Below are 14,267 nucleotides of genomic sequence, written 5' to 3' on the forward strand. Positions count from 1 at the left end.
AACTCTTCAAAAATTATCTTAAGGCATTTGATATCTACGGATTCATAAGCCCTTGAAACATCCCGGGAAAGAATTAAAACTTTTTCATTTTTTTCTTTATGTAGATTAATTGTATGAAGAAGATCGTTTATGCAGGTTGCAGTTGATACATTTTTTCTGTAAGCATATGATCTCGCTGGTAGAATCTTCTGTTCTTCCAGAAAAGTGTTTAAACGTTGTTTTACCATTAAATTTATTATTTTCGCCAAGAAATTAAGGCTATTGGCCTGAACTTGGTCGGAATATTTAGGTCTTTGCACTTTGTAGGTATTGGGATAATTTTAATATTTCTCTATTCCTCTAAAAATTCACAGGTAGTCCATAGTTTGTTATATGAAAGTAACAGATTTTGTTTTCCTTCTGCAGAGAAATTATTTACCATTTCGTAGGTGATACCATCCAGTCCAGCTGCTGATGATTTTTTCTTATTATCCAGAACATATTCCAATTCTTCCATCGAGACATTTTTTGATTGCTTGTTATACAAGGATGTGTCACAAATATTATTGTTATTAGGAACTTGGTCACATATGTGTTGAAGAAAACGCTCATTGTTATCAGGACTCCACTTGGATGTTGCCTGAGTTTCAAAGACTGATTTGCATCTTTTAACATATCTGAATAAAGATTTAGAATTATTTATTTGATTCAGCTTATTTAAATTCGAAGCTTTTGCTTCCTGTTTTGCCTTTTTAACAGCTTTTCTAAAATGTTTTATTGCATCCATAGCAAGGGCAGCATTCTCTGCATTTTTATAGCCTTCGAGTTTCTTCTCCGCAGCTTTCTTTAGCCTCATGCATCTGTCTACATCAGTATTCCACCAAGAGTTAAGTTTAGTTTTTGGACCAATTACAAAGGTAGATTTCTTTATTCAATGATTTAGTTGTGTTTGAATAGTATGCATGTCCGATTCTACATTGAAGTTGGCTAAATTTTTCAGCAGATGTTTTTTAGCTAAAAAGTGTTGTTGTCTAGGTTTAATGTCAGCAATGTTTATTACAATTGACTTCCGCCGATCATAATGTCTTTCACATTCCATTCCATGGGAGATCTGTAGTTAGTAAATGTTAGATCTAATACCGAACCAGCAGAGTTGTCATATAGATTTTTCTTGAAAGTAGCAGATCCATTATTAATACATCGAAAGTTCGAGCAATCCATCATGGCTTTTACAGTGGAACCTCTTACAGTGTCAAATACGTCTCCGTAAGCTTTTGTTCTAGCGTTAAAATCACCAGCTATAATTACATTAGGTTTGTTTTTCAAAAAAGTTATCAACTTGCTTAGTTCATTTTTTAAATTATTCGATTTAACGGAATGTGGAAAATAGACAGACACAATGATAAAATTTTGTGACTAATTGGTAGTTTCACAGATCAAAATGTCTAGGTTCGTGTTGAGAGTAATTTTTTTCATGCGGATACTGTTATTGTGCATTATGGCAACTCCACCATAATTGTAACTTCTTTTTTTGTTATTATGTTGTAATTTTTTATGCAGCAGTTTGTTGCATTTTCATCTGCATTGAAAATTTCGCTAATATGCAAATATCAATTGCTAGTTTGTTTAAATAGATTTCAAGATAAGCTTTGTTTTTATTGAAACTCTGTATATTATATTGTAGGATTCTCATATTCATCATTAATAGGATTATTTGGATTGTTTTAAGCTGATGTGATGACAGCATTGGAGAACTGATTCAGGATTTCCAGACCTTCGGTACAATTTGCGTTCGCAAGGACAACGGCCAATTGTTTTGTAAATGAAGAAAGGATTTTCTCATATTGAGATACTTTGGAAAATTGTTTGTGTTCAAACGTTGGTCTTGTAGGATCAATAGATTCGGGTTCTGCCGTAATCAATTGCCTCGGTGGAGATTTAGCTACCATTTTGTTATATTTTGTTGTTGTTAATCTTCTGTTAAATTCATCTTAGCAATCGCAGTTTTAATAAAAGCAACTGAAGTGGATACTTTTGACTGTGATTCACTGCATATTATTTTTAATTTTAGTCATACAAAGCGAACGCGCCAACAATATATTTTTTCTATTTGAACATTTTGCCTTTTTAGGCGAAGATCATTTTTAGTATTAATTTTTTTTTAATTTATTAATCGAGCTTTTTTATGATCTATAATGCAAATGAAAAAGGAAAGCCAACGATTCGAACCCACACACCCACCACTATGTTTGGCTCTGAACGCTAACACGCCGTGACAACTTTTTCCTGTGTTTTTCATTTCATACTCAATATGAAAATCATCACCCTGTTCTGTTCTGTCAGTGTAATTTTACCCACACATAAACAATTTAAGCGCTCGCTCTTCTTGGTCGGCTATGATATAGCTTTCCCAAATGATGAGCTTGGTTCAGAGATTGACACATAATTTATCGAGTATTGGACAAACGGAACCCCCCATGTTGAAAGAAATATTTTGCAGCCATCGGAAGAGATAAATATGATATTGCATATTAATATAATATATAATTTTGAAAATTACATACAAAATAAAGAAAAATAACATCTTGAGCATGGCACAATTACCCAGGTAGTGGCGTCGTAAAATTTTTAATATGTTATGTCAAAACTTTCTTTATGTTGTTGGGGAAATTACAACAAAAATAATTTTTTTATAAAGGGATTTGACTTTTCATATTCGATCAGCTGGTGTGATACCACTACCTATATTTCTCTATTCCTCTAAAAATTCACAGGTAGTCCCTAGTTTGTTATATGAAAGTAACAGATTTTGTTTTCCTTCTGCAGAGAAATTATTTACCATTTCGTAGGTGATACCATCCAGTCCAGCTGCTGATGATTTTTTCTTATTATCCAGAACATATTCCAATTCTTCCATCGAGACATTTTTTGATTGCTTGTTATACAAGGATGTGTCACAAATATTATTGTTATTAGGAACTTGGTCACATATGTGTTGAAGAAAACGCTCATTGTTATCAGGACTCCACTTGGATGTTGCCTGAGTTTCAAAGACTGATTTGCATCTTTTAACATATCTGAATAAAGATTTAGAATTATTTATTTGATTCAGCTTATTTAAATTCGAAGCTTTTGCTTCCTGTTTTGCCTTTTTAACAGCTTTTCTAAAATGTTTTATTGCATCCATAGCAAGGGCAGCATTCTCTGCATTTTTATAGCCTTCGAGTTTCTTCTCCGCAGCTTTCTTTAGCCTCATGCATCTGTCTACATCAGTATTCCACCAAGAGTTAAGTTTAGTTTTTGGACCAATTACAAAGGTAGATTTCTTTATTCAATGATTTAGTTGTGTTTGAATAGTATGCATGTCCGATTCTACATTGAAGTTGGCTAAATTTTTCAGCAGATGTTTTTTAGCTAAAAAGTGTTGTTGTCTAGGTTTAATGTCAGCAATGTTTATTACAATTGACTTCCGCCGATCATAATGTCTTTCACATTCCATTCCATGGGAGATCTGTAGTTAGTAAATGTTAGATCTAATACCGAACCAGCAGAGTTGTCATATAGATTTTTCTTGAAAGTAGCAGATCCATTATTAATACATCGAAAGTTCGAGCAATCCATCATGGCTTTTACAGTGGAACCTCTTACAGTGTCAAATACGTCTCCGTAAGCTTTTGTTCTAGCGTTAAAATCACCAGCTATAATTACATTAGGTTTGTTTTTCAAAAAAGTTATCAACTTGCTTAGTTCATTTTTTAAATTATTCGATTTAACGGAATGTGGAAAATAGACAGACACAATGATAAAATTTTGTGACTAATTGGTAGTTTCACAGATCAAAATGTCTAGGTTCGTGTTGAGAGTAATTTTTTTCATGCGGATACTGTTATTGTGCATTATGGCAACTCCACCATAATTGTAACTTCTTTTTTTGTTATTATGTTGTAATTTTTTATGCAGCAGTTTGTTGCATTTTCATCTGCATTGAAAATTTCGCTAATATGCAAATATCAATTGCTAGTTTGTTTAAATAGATTTCAAGATAAGCTTTGTTTTTATTGAAACTCTGTATATTATATTGTAGGATTCTCATATTCATCATTAATAGGATTATTTGGATTGTTTTAAGCTGATGTGATGACAGCATTGGAGAACTGATTCAGGATTTCCAGACCTTCGGTACAATTTGCGTTCGCAAGGACAACGGCCAATTGTTTTGTAAATGAAGAAAGGATTTTCTCATATTGAGATACTTTGGAAAATTGTTTGTGTTCAAACGTTGGTCTTGTAGGATCAATAGATTCGGGTTCTGCCGTAATCAATTGCCTCGGTGGAGATTTAGCTACCATTTTGTTATATTTTGTTGTTGTTAATCTTCTGTTAAATTCATCTTAGCAATCGCAGTTTTAATAAAAGCAACTGAAGTGGATACTTTTGACTGTGATTCACTGCATATTATTTTTAATTTTAGTCATACAAAGCGAACGCGCCAACAATATATTTTTTCTATTTGAACATTTTGCCTTTTTAGGCGAAGATCATTTTTAGTATTAATTTTTTTTTAATTTATTAATCGAGCTTTTTTATGATCTATAATGCAAATGAAAAAGGAAAGCCAACGATTCGAACCCACACACCCACCACTATGTTTGGCTCTGAACGCTAACACGCCGTGACAACTTTTTTCCTGTGTTTTTCATTTCATACTTAATATGAAAATCATCACCCTGTTCTGTTCTGTCAGTGTAATTTTACCCACACATAAACAATTTAAGCGCTCGCTCTTCTTGGTCGGCTATGATATAGCTTTCCCAAATGATGAGCTTGGTTCAGAGATTGACACATAATGTATCGAGTATTGGACAAACGGAACCCCCCATGTTGAAAGAAATATTTTGCAGCCATCGGAAGAGATAAATATGATATTGCATATTAATATAATATATAATTTTGAAAATTACATACAAAATAAAGAAAAATAACATCTTGAGCATGGCACAATTACCCAGGTAGTGGCATCGTAAAATTTTGAATATGTTATGTCAAAACTTTCTTTATGTTGTGGGGGAAATTACAACAAAAATAATTTTTTTATAAAGGGATTTGACTTTTCATATTCGATCAGCTGGTGTGATACCACTACCTGGTAGTTCTGCCATGATCTGGCGATACAAATCATCTGTGCATTGTATTCTTATTAATTCAACAAATTACATACAGTGAGTGTCAAAAATATTCGGTTTTCAATTTCACCAATAATAACACCTCAGTATTTTAGAAGCCCATGACCAATTTCCAAAAACCAAATACTTAAAAATATGTTGGTCCTGTGGCAATTAAAAAAGTGTATGTAACATGGATCCATGGCAACCCTATAAGCGAGAATAACAAAGAAAACGTTGTTAACCCTGTTTTCTATGCGTGAAAAATATTCGGTTTTTGTAACTTTTGTTAAATATTTTGCCAAAAAACAGGTCATTATCGAACTTTTTCTGCAATATTAGTATACATTTTAGTAATTGCGAACAGAATCTTTGTTTCTGTGTGCAAAAATATTATATTTTATAGCAAATTATTAAAATTTAGCGCTAAGGAAAAACGCTATCCCAGAAGAGAGAAAACTGGTCATATTTCATTATAAAAACAGCAGAAATAAAAGGAAATTTTGCTTATTTTTGAATATTTAGTCGAATATAGTTGAAATAATGTGCAAAAGTCACAAAAATATAGAAATAGTCGATTTCGTGAAACACATAAGCCAGGCAAAACCAAGAACTGGGAGGGAAGGTAGAGGAATCTCCTGAAAAATTGCGGCTAAATCGATATCCCAGCAAAATGTTCGATGACAAATCATGAGTTGAATCATGGGTGCAAGTGACATGTCATAGGTGAAAATTTAGGTGAATCACCAATGACATTTACAAGGGAGTGACACACACTTTCACCAATTCATTGTCATATCATTTTGCACCAGTTCATTGTCATAGCATCTTGCACCAATGCTTTGGATACGGATTTTCGCCAATCAAAAATAAAATTTGCAATACTATTATGTAATTTGTTGAATTAATAAGAATGAAATGCACAGACGATTTGTATCGCCAGATAGTATTTTTCTTTATTTTTTATGTAATTTTAAAAATTATAATTAATATATGTAATTAATGTAATATGAATGCAACATTGAAAAAATTGATTTCTGGAATAGAAGGGGGACAAATGAGTCGTCTTTGGAAATAAAAAGCTTCAATTTGAACTTCACAAACGCAAAATTGCAATCTTGGATGTATAAATAGGAGCTCCAAATGGCGAAAATTGTCTAGCAACAACAACAACATCTAATATGCCTGATGATGTTAGCCTAACCAGCTAACGAAACGATCGTCGCATAGTGGTTGATGTGTGTGTGTAGGACTTCGCTAGATATCAATTTTTCAATGTAATCTCCTTAGGTCATAAAAAGCTCGATTAATTAAATTAATATAATTAATATAATAATCTGCAATATCATATTTATCTCTTCCGATGGCTGCAAGATCTTTCTTTCAACTTGGGGGAGTTCCGTTTTTCCAATATTCGCTAAATTATGTGTCAATCTCTGAACCAAGCTCATGATTTGGGAACGAATCCAGCCCATGGTCTAACTTTGGATGCCATGTTTTGTGATATCATATTGAACTTAATCTTTCCATTAGCGTTTTGTTCTTCCCTCGGGTGGCGTAACGTCATGTGGCTCGTATTAATATACCGGTGGCATCTTTATCCATCCTGTTGATATGGCCAGCCAACCCAATAATTGCAGCTCGATATGTTTTAATATATCGGTGTTGTTCGGCTGGTGGAGCTCGTGGGTTATAGACCGGGTCTTTTTCATACTTCTTTTTAATATCCACAAAACGAAGCAGGTTTCCAAACACAAAATATATTTTTCTTTTGTTTTGTATAAATTGACATTATATTTTTAATTAAAATATATAAATTTTGCCACCATCGATCACTTTTTTTTTGTACTTCATACAATGGTCAAGTGGGTTGCTGGAAACACATACATATTTGCTCATTCACCACGACTGGTTAATGGTTTTATTATTTCTTTTTGGTATTAGCATACTAAACAAATATACATAATATACTTGTGAAAGAAAGACTATAGCAAAACAAAGGTGTTTGAATTAATGAAAGAAAAATTAAACAAAAGTTAAAGAACATGTAGCTTATGTTGATGAAGTCGATTAGCTCCTTCAAGTGATTGGCATTTTTCGATTTAAGAACATCAGGTAGGTTGTTGAACTCCCGGAAGATTTTATATTTATTCCTGTGTGTCTCATATTTCTTACAGTGGAAGATCAGATGTTTTTCATCCTCAATAACATCGCATAGCTCACAAAGGCTGGAGTTGCAGATGCCAATTCTGTGGTAGTATTTTTTGGTGTACGTATGTCCACTGAAAAGTCTATTAATGACTTTTATATCTTCAGATTTGAACTTTGATGTTTTGTACCATGGATGTTTCGACGGTTCAGGGAAAAATTGGTAAAAATATGCACCTTTGGATAAGGATATATGCTTATAACTGTTTGTGAAATCAATCCATAAATGTTCTTCAATTTTTTTAGATGCATCAGTGACCGAAAGTGATCGAGGTATGACACATCCCGTGTCCGCAGCATGCTTGGCGTAATAATCAGCCGCCTCGTTTGGTCCAATCCCAACATGCGATGGGGTCCAAATAAAAGTAATTTTCTTTATGTTAGACTGTAAAATTTTTTAGTTATGCTGTAGGCGGTGCAATTAAATGAAGAGTTGTTTCTTAGAGGAAGGCAGGCATTTTTGCTATCGGTGAATATTGCATCAGTACTTATTCCATCCTCAATTATGACGTCAATGGCTTTCTCAATGGCATGTAATTCACCCGTTAAGGATGAAACCTTTTCTGAAATCCTATATAGGAAATTTTGGTTGGACGAAATGTTGCACACTGAACACCCAGTACTGTTTGTAGAGACCGAGGTATCAGTTGCCCAAATTGATGTTCCTATTGAATTAAAATCATTTATAATTTTGTTATATATTACTTTCAGACATTCTCCAGATATATCTTTCTTGTTGGTGACAAAATTATTTAGTTGGAAGTTAATCTTTCCTGATGAGTCTACATTGTAGCCGATCTGCAAGTTGTCAAAAATATTTTGGAACTTTGTGTAGACATATCCAATGCCTGTTTTTATTGAAGGACTTTGAGTGAAATAGTCGAACAATGCAGTGTTGTAAATTTTTAAACGTAATAGTTCTTTAGAGGCTAAGAATTGTGCTCTCAGGTCTGTTGGAGGGATGCCAGCTAGTGCGCAGACAACGTGATTAGGTGTGGTTGGTCCTGTAATCATTTTCAAAGCAATTATGGTGTTTTTGCAGGATGAGATTACTTCCTCGTAATGCTCTTTGAGAGAAAGGCTATTTTTAATGAATCTGCCTAAGAACTTTATAGATTTTACTACTTTTACTGGAGTGCTATTTAAGATAACGTATGGATTTTTCCTGCCACCTTTGGCCACATACATTACAGCTGTTTTGTCGACATTTATTTCTAAGTTTAGTCTCTTTAGAAGGCATACAAATGAAGAATCCTTACGCTGAAGTATTGAATTTGCGCTTTCAAAGTCATAACTGTTCACCAACATAATAAAATCGTCGGCATACTAAAATATTTGCGTGTTATTGTCCGACACTCCATGTAGTCCTATCGTATATAAATTGAAGAGAGTTTGGCTAAGACAGCTTCCTTGTGGAATTCCGTTGTATATGTTCTTACTGGAAATTCCCATATGAAGAATCCTTTTGCACAAAAAGTTCATTATCCATACTCCGATTTGTTCTGGGATATTCAACTCTTCAAAAATTGTCTTAAGGCATTTGATATCTACGGATTCATAAGCCCTTGAAACATCCCGGGAAAGAATTAAAACTTTTTCATTTTTTTTCTTTATGTAGATTAATTGTATGAAGAAGATCGTTTATGCAGGTTGCAGTTGATACATTTTTTCTGTAAGCATATGATCTCGCAGGTAGAATCTTCTGTTCTTCCAGAAAAGTGTTTAAACGTTGTTTTACCATTAAATTTATTATTTTCGACAAGTAATTAAGGCTATTGGCCTGAACTTGGTCGGAATATTTAGGTCTTTGCACTTTTTAGGTATTGGGATAATTTTAATATTTCTCTATTCCTCTAAAAATTCACAGGTAGTCCATAGTTTGTTATATGAAAGTAACAGATTTTGTTTTCCTTCTGCAGAGAAATTATTTACCATTTCGTAGGTGATACCATCCAGTCCAGCTGCTGATGATTTTTTCTTATTATCCAGAACATATTCCAATTCTTCCATCGAGAAATTTTTTGATTGCTTGTTATACAAGGATGTGTCACAAATATTATTGTTATTAGGAACTTGGTCACATATGTGTTGAAGAAAACGTTCATTGTTATCAGGACTCCACTTGGATGTTGCCTGAGTTTCAAAGACTGATTTGCATCCTTTAACATATCTGAATAAAGATTTAGAATTATTTATTTGATTCAGCTTATTTAAATTCGAAGCTTTTGCTTCCTGTTTAGCCTTTTTAACAGCTTTTCTAAAATTCTTTATTGCATCCATAGCAAGGGCAGCATTCTCTGCATTTTTATAGCCTTCGAGTTTCTTCTCCGCAGCTTTCTTTAGCCTCATGCATCTGTCTACATCAGTATTCCACCAAGAGTTAAGTTTAGTTTTTGAACCAATTACAAAGGTAGATTTCTTTATTCAATGATTTAGTTGTGTTTGAATAGTATGCATGTCCGATTCTACATTGAAGTTGGCTAAATTTTTCAGCAGATGTTTTTTAGCTAAAAAGTGTTGTTGTCTAGGTTTAATGTCAGCAATGTTTATTACAATTGACTTCCGCCGATCATAATGTCTTTCACATTCCATTCCATGGGAGATCTGTAGTTAGTAAATGTTAGATCTAATACCGAACCAGCAGAGTTGTCATATAGTTTTTTTGAAAGTAGCAGATCCATTATTAATACATCGAAAGTTCGAGCAATCCATCATGGCTTTTACAGTGGAACCTCTTACAGTGTCAAATACGTCTCCGTAAGCTTTTGTTCTAGCGTTAAAATCAGCAGCTATAATTACATTAGGTTTGTTTTTCAAAAAAGTTATCAACTTGCTTAGTTCACTTTTTAAATTATTCGATTTAACGGAATGTGGAAAATAGACATTGTGTCTGTCTATTTGTGACAAATTGGTAGTTTCACAGATCAAAATGTCTAGGTTCGTGTTTAGAGTAATTTTTTTCTTGCGGATACTGTTATTGTGCATTATGGCAACTCCACCATAATTGTCACTTCTTTTTTTGTTATTATGTTGTAATTTTTTATGCAGCAGTTTGTTGCATTTTCGTCTGCATTGAAAATTTCGCTAATATGCAAATATCAATTGCTAGTTTGTTTAAATAGATTTCAAGATAAGCTTTGTTTTTATTGAAACTCTGTATATTATATTGTAGGATTCTCATATTCATCATTAATAGGATTATTTGGATTGTTTTGAGCTGATGTGATGACAGCATTGGAGAACTGATTCAGGATTTCCAGACCTTCGGTACAATTTGCGTTCGCAAGGACAACGGCCAATTGTTTTGTAAATGAAGAAAGGATTTTCTCATACTGAGATACTTTGGAAAATTGTTTGTGTTCAAACGTTGGTCTTGTAGGATCAATAGATTCGGGTTCTGCCGTAATCAATTGCCTCGGTGGAGATTTAGCTACCATTTTGTTATATTTTGTTGTTGTTAATCTACTATTAAATTCATCTTTCAGTGGCCTAGTAGGAGGTTTACTTCTGCTTGAGATTTGCGGGAATTCATTTTCATAACGAGGGTCGTTAAGAATTTCATAATAGTTGGAAGAGTCCTTTGGAAGACATTTTTTCCTAGAAAGATTTGATATAGCCATTGCTTCTCTAATTGTCTTTTCATAACCATATTTTGGACATCTTTTTTGAATCCATCGCATTATGATCGTATAGATTACATAAAATGCATCTAGGAAGAGTATAAGAAGTTGTGCATTTTATAGTGGTAAGACATGAATCGCATTTTTCTTCTGAGCAACTATTGGGACATATGATATTTTGTCCACAGAGAAGGCATCTTTTCTTGGATCTGCATCGTATGGCTATATGCCCCAAACGACCACAGTTTTTACATAAACGTACAGGTGGAATATACAATTCTGTTTCAATTAAGGAACTAAACATTTTTATTTCTTTGACGAGAAAGTCTGCAACAATTCCTACTTTAATAGTTTGTGATGGTACGTATTTGCCTTCCTCATTTTTGTAGTTGAATCTATAAACAGACACAGCTTTAAATTCATTATCGCTGTTATTAATTTGGTCTACAATCATTTGACCAGTAAAGCCAACTGGGACGGATTTTATAATATAAAATTTTTGAACGAATCTGTCTGGGATAAACGCATTTAGATCAATGCTTTTAAGCTTTGGATCCAGGACGAACTTATTTGCCGAATTGTAATTATTGAAAGTTAATCTGAATGTTTTATAAGCTATACTTTTGGCCACAAAATGTGCAGCAATATCAGCACTTGTCAGTTTAGCAAATAAATGTAATTCGGAATTCTTCTTTCTAGAGCTGATTGGCTCATCTGAAGTAGTTAGTACATAAAAAGGGCCTGGGTTGCACTCATTGTAGAGGATTGGAGCATTTTCATAGATATTGTAATTTAATATGTTAGTGTTTGCTGGATTATTCTTTGTGTTAGCAATGTTGGAATGAGTTGTGTTTTCTTTATTTGCGCTATTGTTATTGCTGTTAGTGGAAATGTTTGTGTTTTTGTAATGGACAGTATCATTGGGAAATTCAGGTAAGTTGGTAGGATAGGATGTGTGTGTGGATGTAGATGCTGATGGTGTGGATGTAGGTATTGGCTGATTGTTTTTAAATTTTTTACTTCCAGGATTAATAGCAGACTCGAATCTTCTCCTCGTATCCAAACGAGGAGGTGGCTCCGGGTCCCCTATTTTCCATAAAAAAATTAAACTTTTATTCAATCAATTGTAAAATTTTAATTAAACAAAAGAAAGAACGATGTTTGGGGTTGTGTGTATTGATTATTGTATGATGTGTGTGAGTGTGTGTTGATGTATAATGTCAAAGAAGACACGCATAAAAGAAAAACGAAAAAATTACTGCGACCGGCGCGTAGTCCAATGTCAACAAGAGTTGAGAAACGACTGCTATCGATCACTTTCATCTGACTTTTATTTTCATTTTAACAACTACTTTTGAAAGTACACAATTGTTCGGGTACATGCGTATTTGATAATTTATTGTGCGGGTACTTATCAATTTATTTAAACTCATGACATTATTATGACAAAAATCGGATCTTTCACGACTTCAATTGCACTCATGAAAATTCGATGAAAAAGATCGGATCTTTCACGACTCCTTTCGCATTCATGCAAAAGAACCAGTGAAATCATGATTTCACATGGAATCACTTCCATTTAATTTTGCTGGGTATGATGTAATATTGAAAAATTTATTTCTAGAATAGAAGGGGGACAAATGAGTCGCCTTTGGATATAAAAAAAACTTCAATTTGAAATTCACAAATCCAAATTTGCAATCTTGGGTGTATAAATAGGAACATCTAATATTACTGAGGATGTTAACCTAACCAGTTAACGAATCGATCGTCGCATAGCGGTTGATGTGTGTGTAGGACTTCGCTAGATATCAATTTTTCAATGTAATTCTCCTTAGGCCATATAGCTCGATTAATTAAATTAATTAAAACCCTCACAAATAATGGCCTTTTATTTGAAATCAAACGAAAATGACATGCTAGTGGCAGTATAAAAAAACATAACCAATAGAGAGAGTGTTATGAAATTTTTTTTTGACGTTTAATTCAACATCAAATGCAAAATAAATAGAAAGTGCCAGAAGAGAATATTTTCGAAAATCATAAAAAAGCTTTTGTTAAACCCTGTGTTGGCGTGATACCAGTGTGAAGCTGAAAACAGATACAACGTTTGATTAAAGTTTTGTGTCGTTTTGGCCGTTTTTACACTGTTGGGCATGATGCCAAAAAATTCAAATTCATTTGAAATATATGCCGACAAACAGATAAACGCTGGACTTTGGTATCGTCGTCGCCCTGTTGTTGTTGTTTTTTTCTCGACGTCCAACGCAAAACTTTAATCAAACGTTGTATCTGTTTTCAGCTTGAGAAACCCAAAAAGAAAAGAAATAAAAAACAATTTGTGTATGTAATTTTGTTTATGTAAATATTTTCAATTCTTTATTTGTAAAGTTGGTGGGTTTCAAAGAAACAAGACTTTACCTTTGGTGTGTTATTGACAAGAGCGAAAGAACAAGTGTAGTTGCAGGTGGGCAGAATAACGATAATAAGGCCGTAACAATCAACTACGACCGCAGCATTGGAAAGCGCCCCTCTGCATCCGAACTATGCGAATAAAACTTTCCAAGAGAGGTAGTAGAAAAGAGCGAACTCTCTCCTACAAATAAGGCTCCTGGAAGAAGTGCAAACTTAAACTAGAGTTAGTAGTGGAGTATGTTGCAAGTGAGAGGTGTCGTAGTTCACTTTCTATTTAGCATTTTAGGTGTAATTAAATTTTGACTTAATTAAACTACCATGATTTTTTCAATTTAGGGGTGTACTGCGACTGAAATAACCCAGGAAAACGAAGTATATTGTGAGGTGGGCAAACAAGGTTGAGCTATGACGCGCGAGTTTGCATTTTACACGGCATTGGAAGGATATTGATTGTTCGTTGTGCGAACATAGTCGTAAATCTTAAATGAATTATCAATGACACGAGAAATTCCGAAAAATGGCCCCTTTATTAGAAAACAATGTCCTAGGGCAACTACGATGAAAATAAAACCGAAAGATGCCAGAAATGAAGCAGCAGACAGGTCAGAAGTGGCTTCTAAGTGAACTGCTTTAGTTAAAAAGCAGGTGAAGACAAGTACGTAACCTTTGGTAATTCGATACGCTTTACCCGTAAATGTCTTCATATCAAAGAAAGAGGATCCCAATATGCGATACGAAGTATACGAAACATTAACTGATTTCCACCATGAATGGAAATAGCGTGAACGAATTCTGCAAGAAGACGAACAAATCGACAACGATACGGCAATAAAATCGGGTGGCGCTCAGTGTAGGACGGTGTTGGAAACTAAACAAGGCTGTT

At 33.8% G+C, this 14,267-nt stretch overlaps 1 protein-coding gene and 1 long non-coding RNA gene across 2 annotated transcripts in view; both read left to right on the forward strand.

Annotated features, from left to right (window-relative positions):
* The window catches only part of hook (hook microtubule tethering protein), a 500,473-nt gene that overhangs the window by 152,330 nt on the left and 333,876 nt on the right, over window positions 1–14,267 (forward strand). The gene's annotated exons all lie outside the window — the stretch shown is intronic.
* Window positions 7,226–7,569, forward strand: LOC141394363 (uncharacterized). Its single transcript, XR_012410383.1, has 3 exons — window positions 7,226–7,256; window positions 7,319–7,395; window positions 7,458–7,569. It is a non-coding gene; the product is annotated as an uncharacterized lncRNA (long non-coding RNA).

This window comes from Musca autumnalis, unplaced genomic scaffold, assembly GCF_047663935.1.
Source record: "Musca autumnalis isolate F117 unplaced genomic scaffold, ASM4766393v1 scaffold_2, whole genome shotgun sequence".
In the NCBI taxonomy this organism is placed as follows: domain Eukaryota; kingdom Metazoa; phylum Arthropoda; class Insecta; order Diptera; family Muscidae; genus Musca; species Musca autumnalis.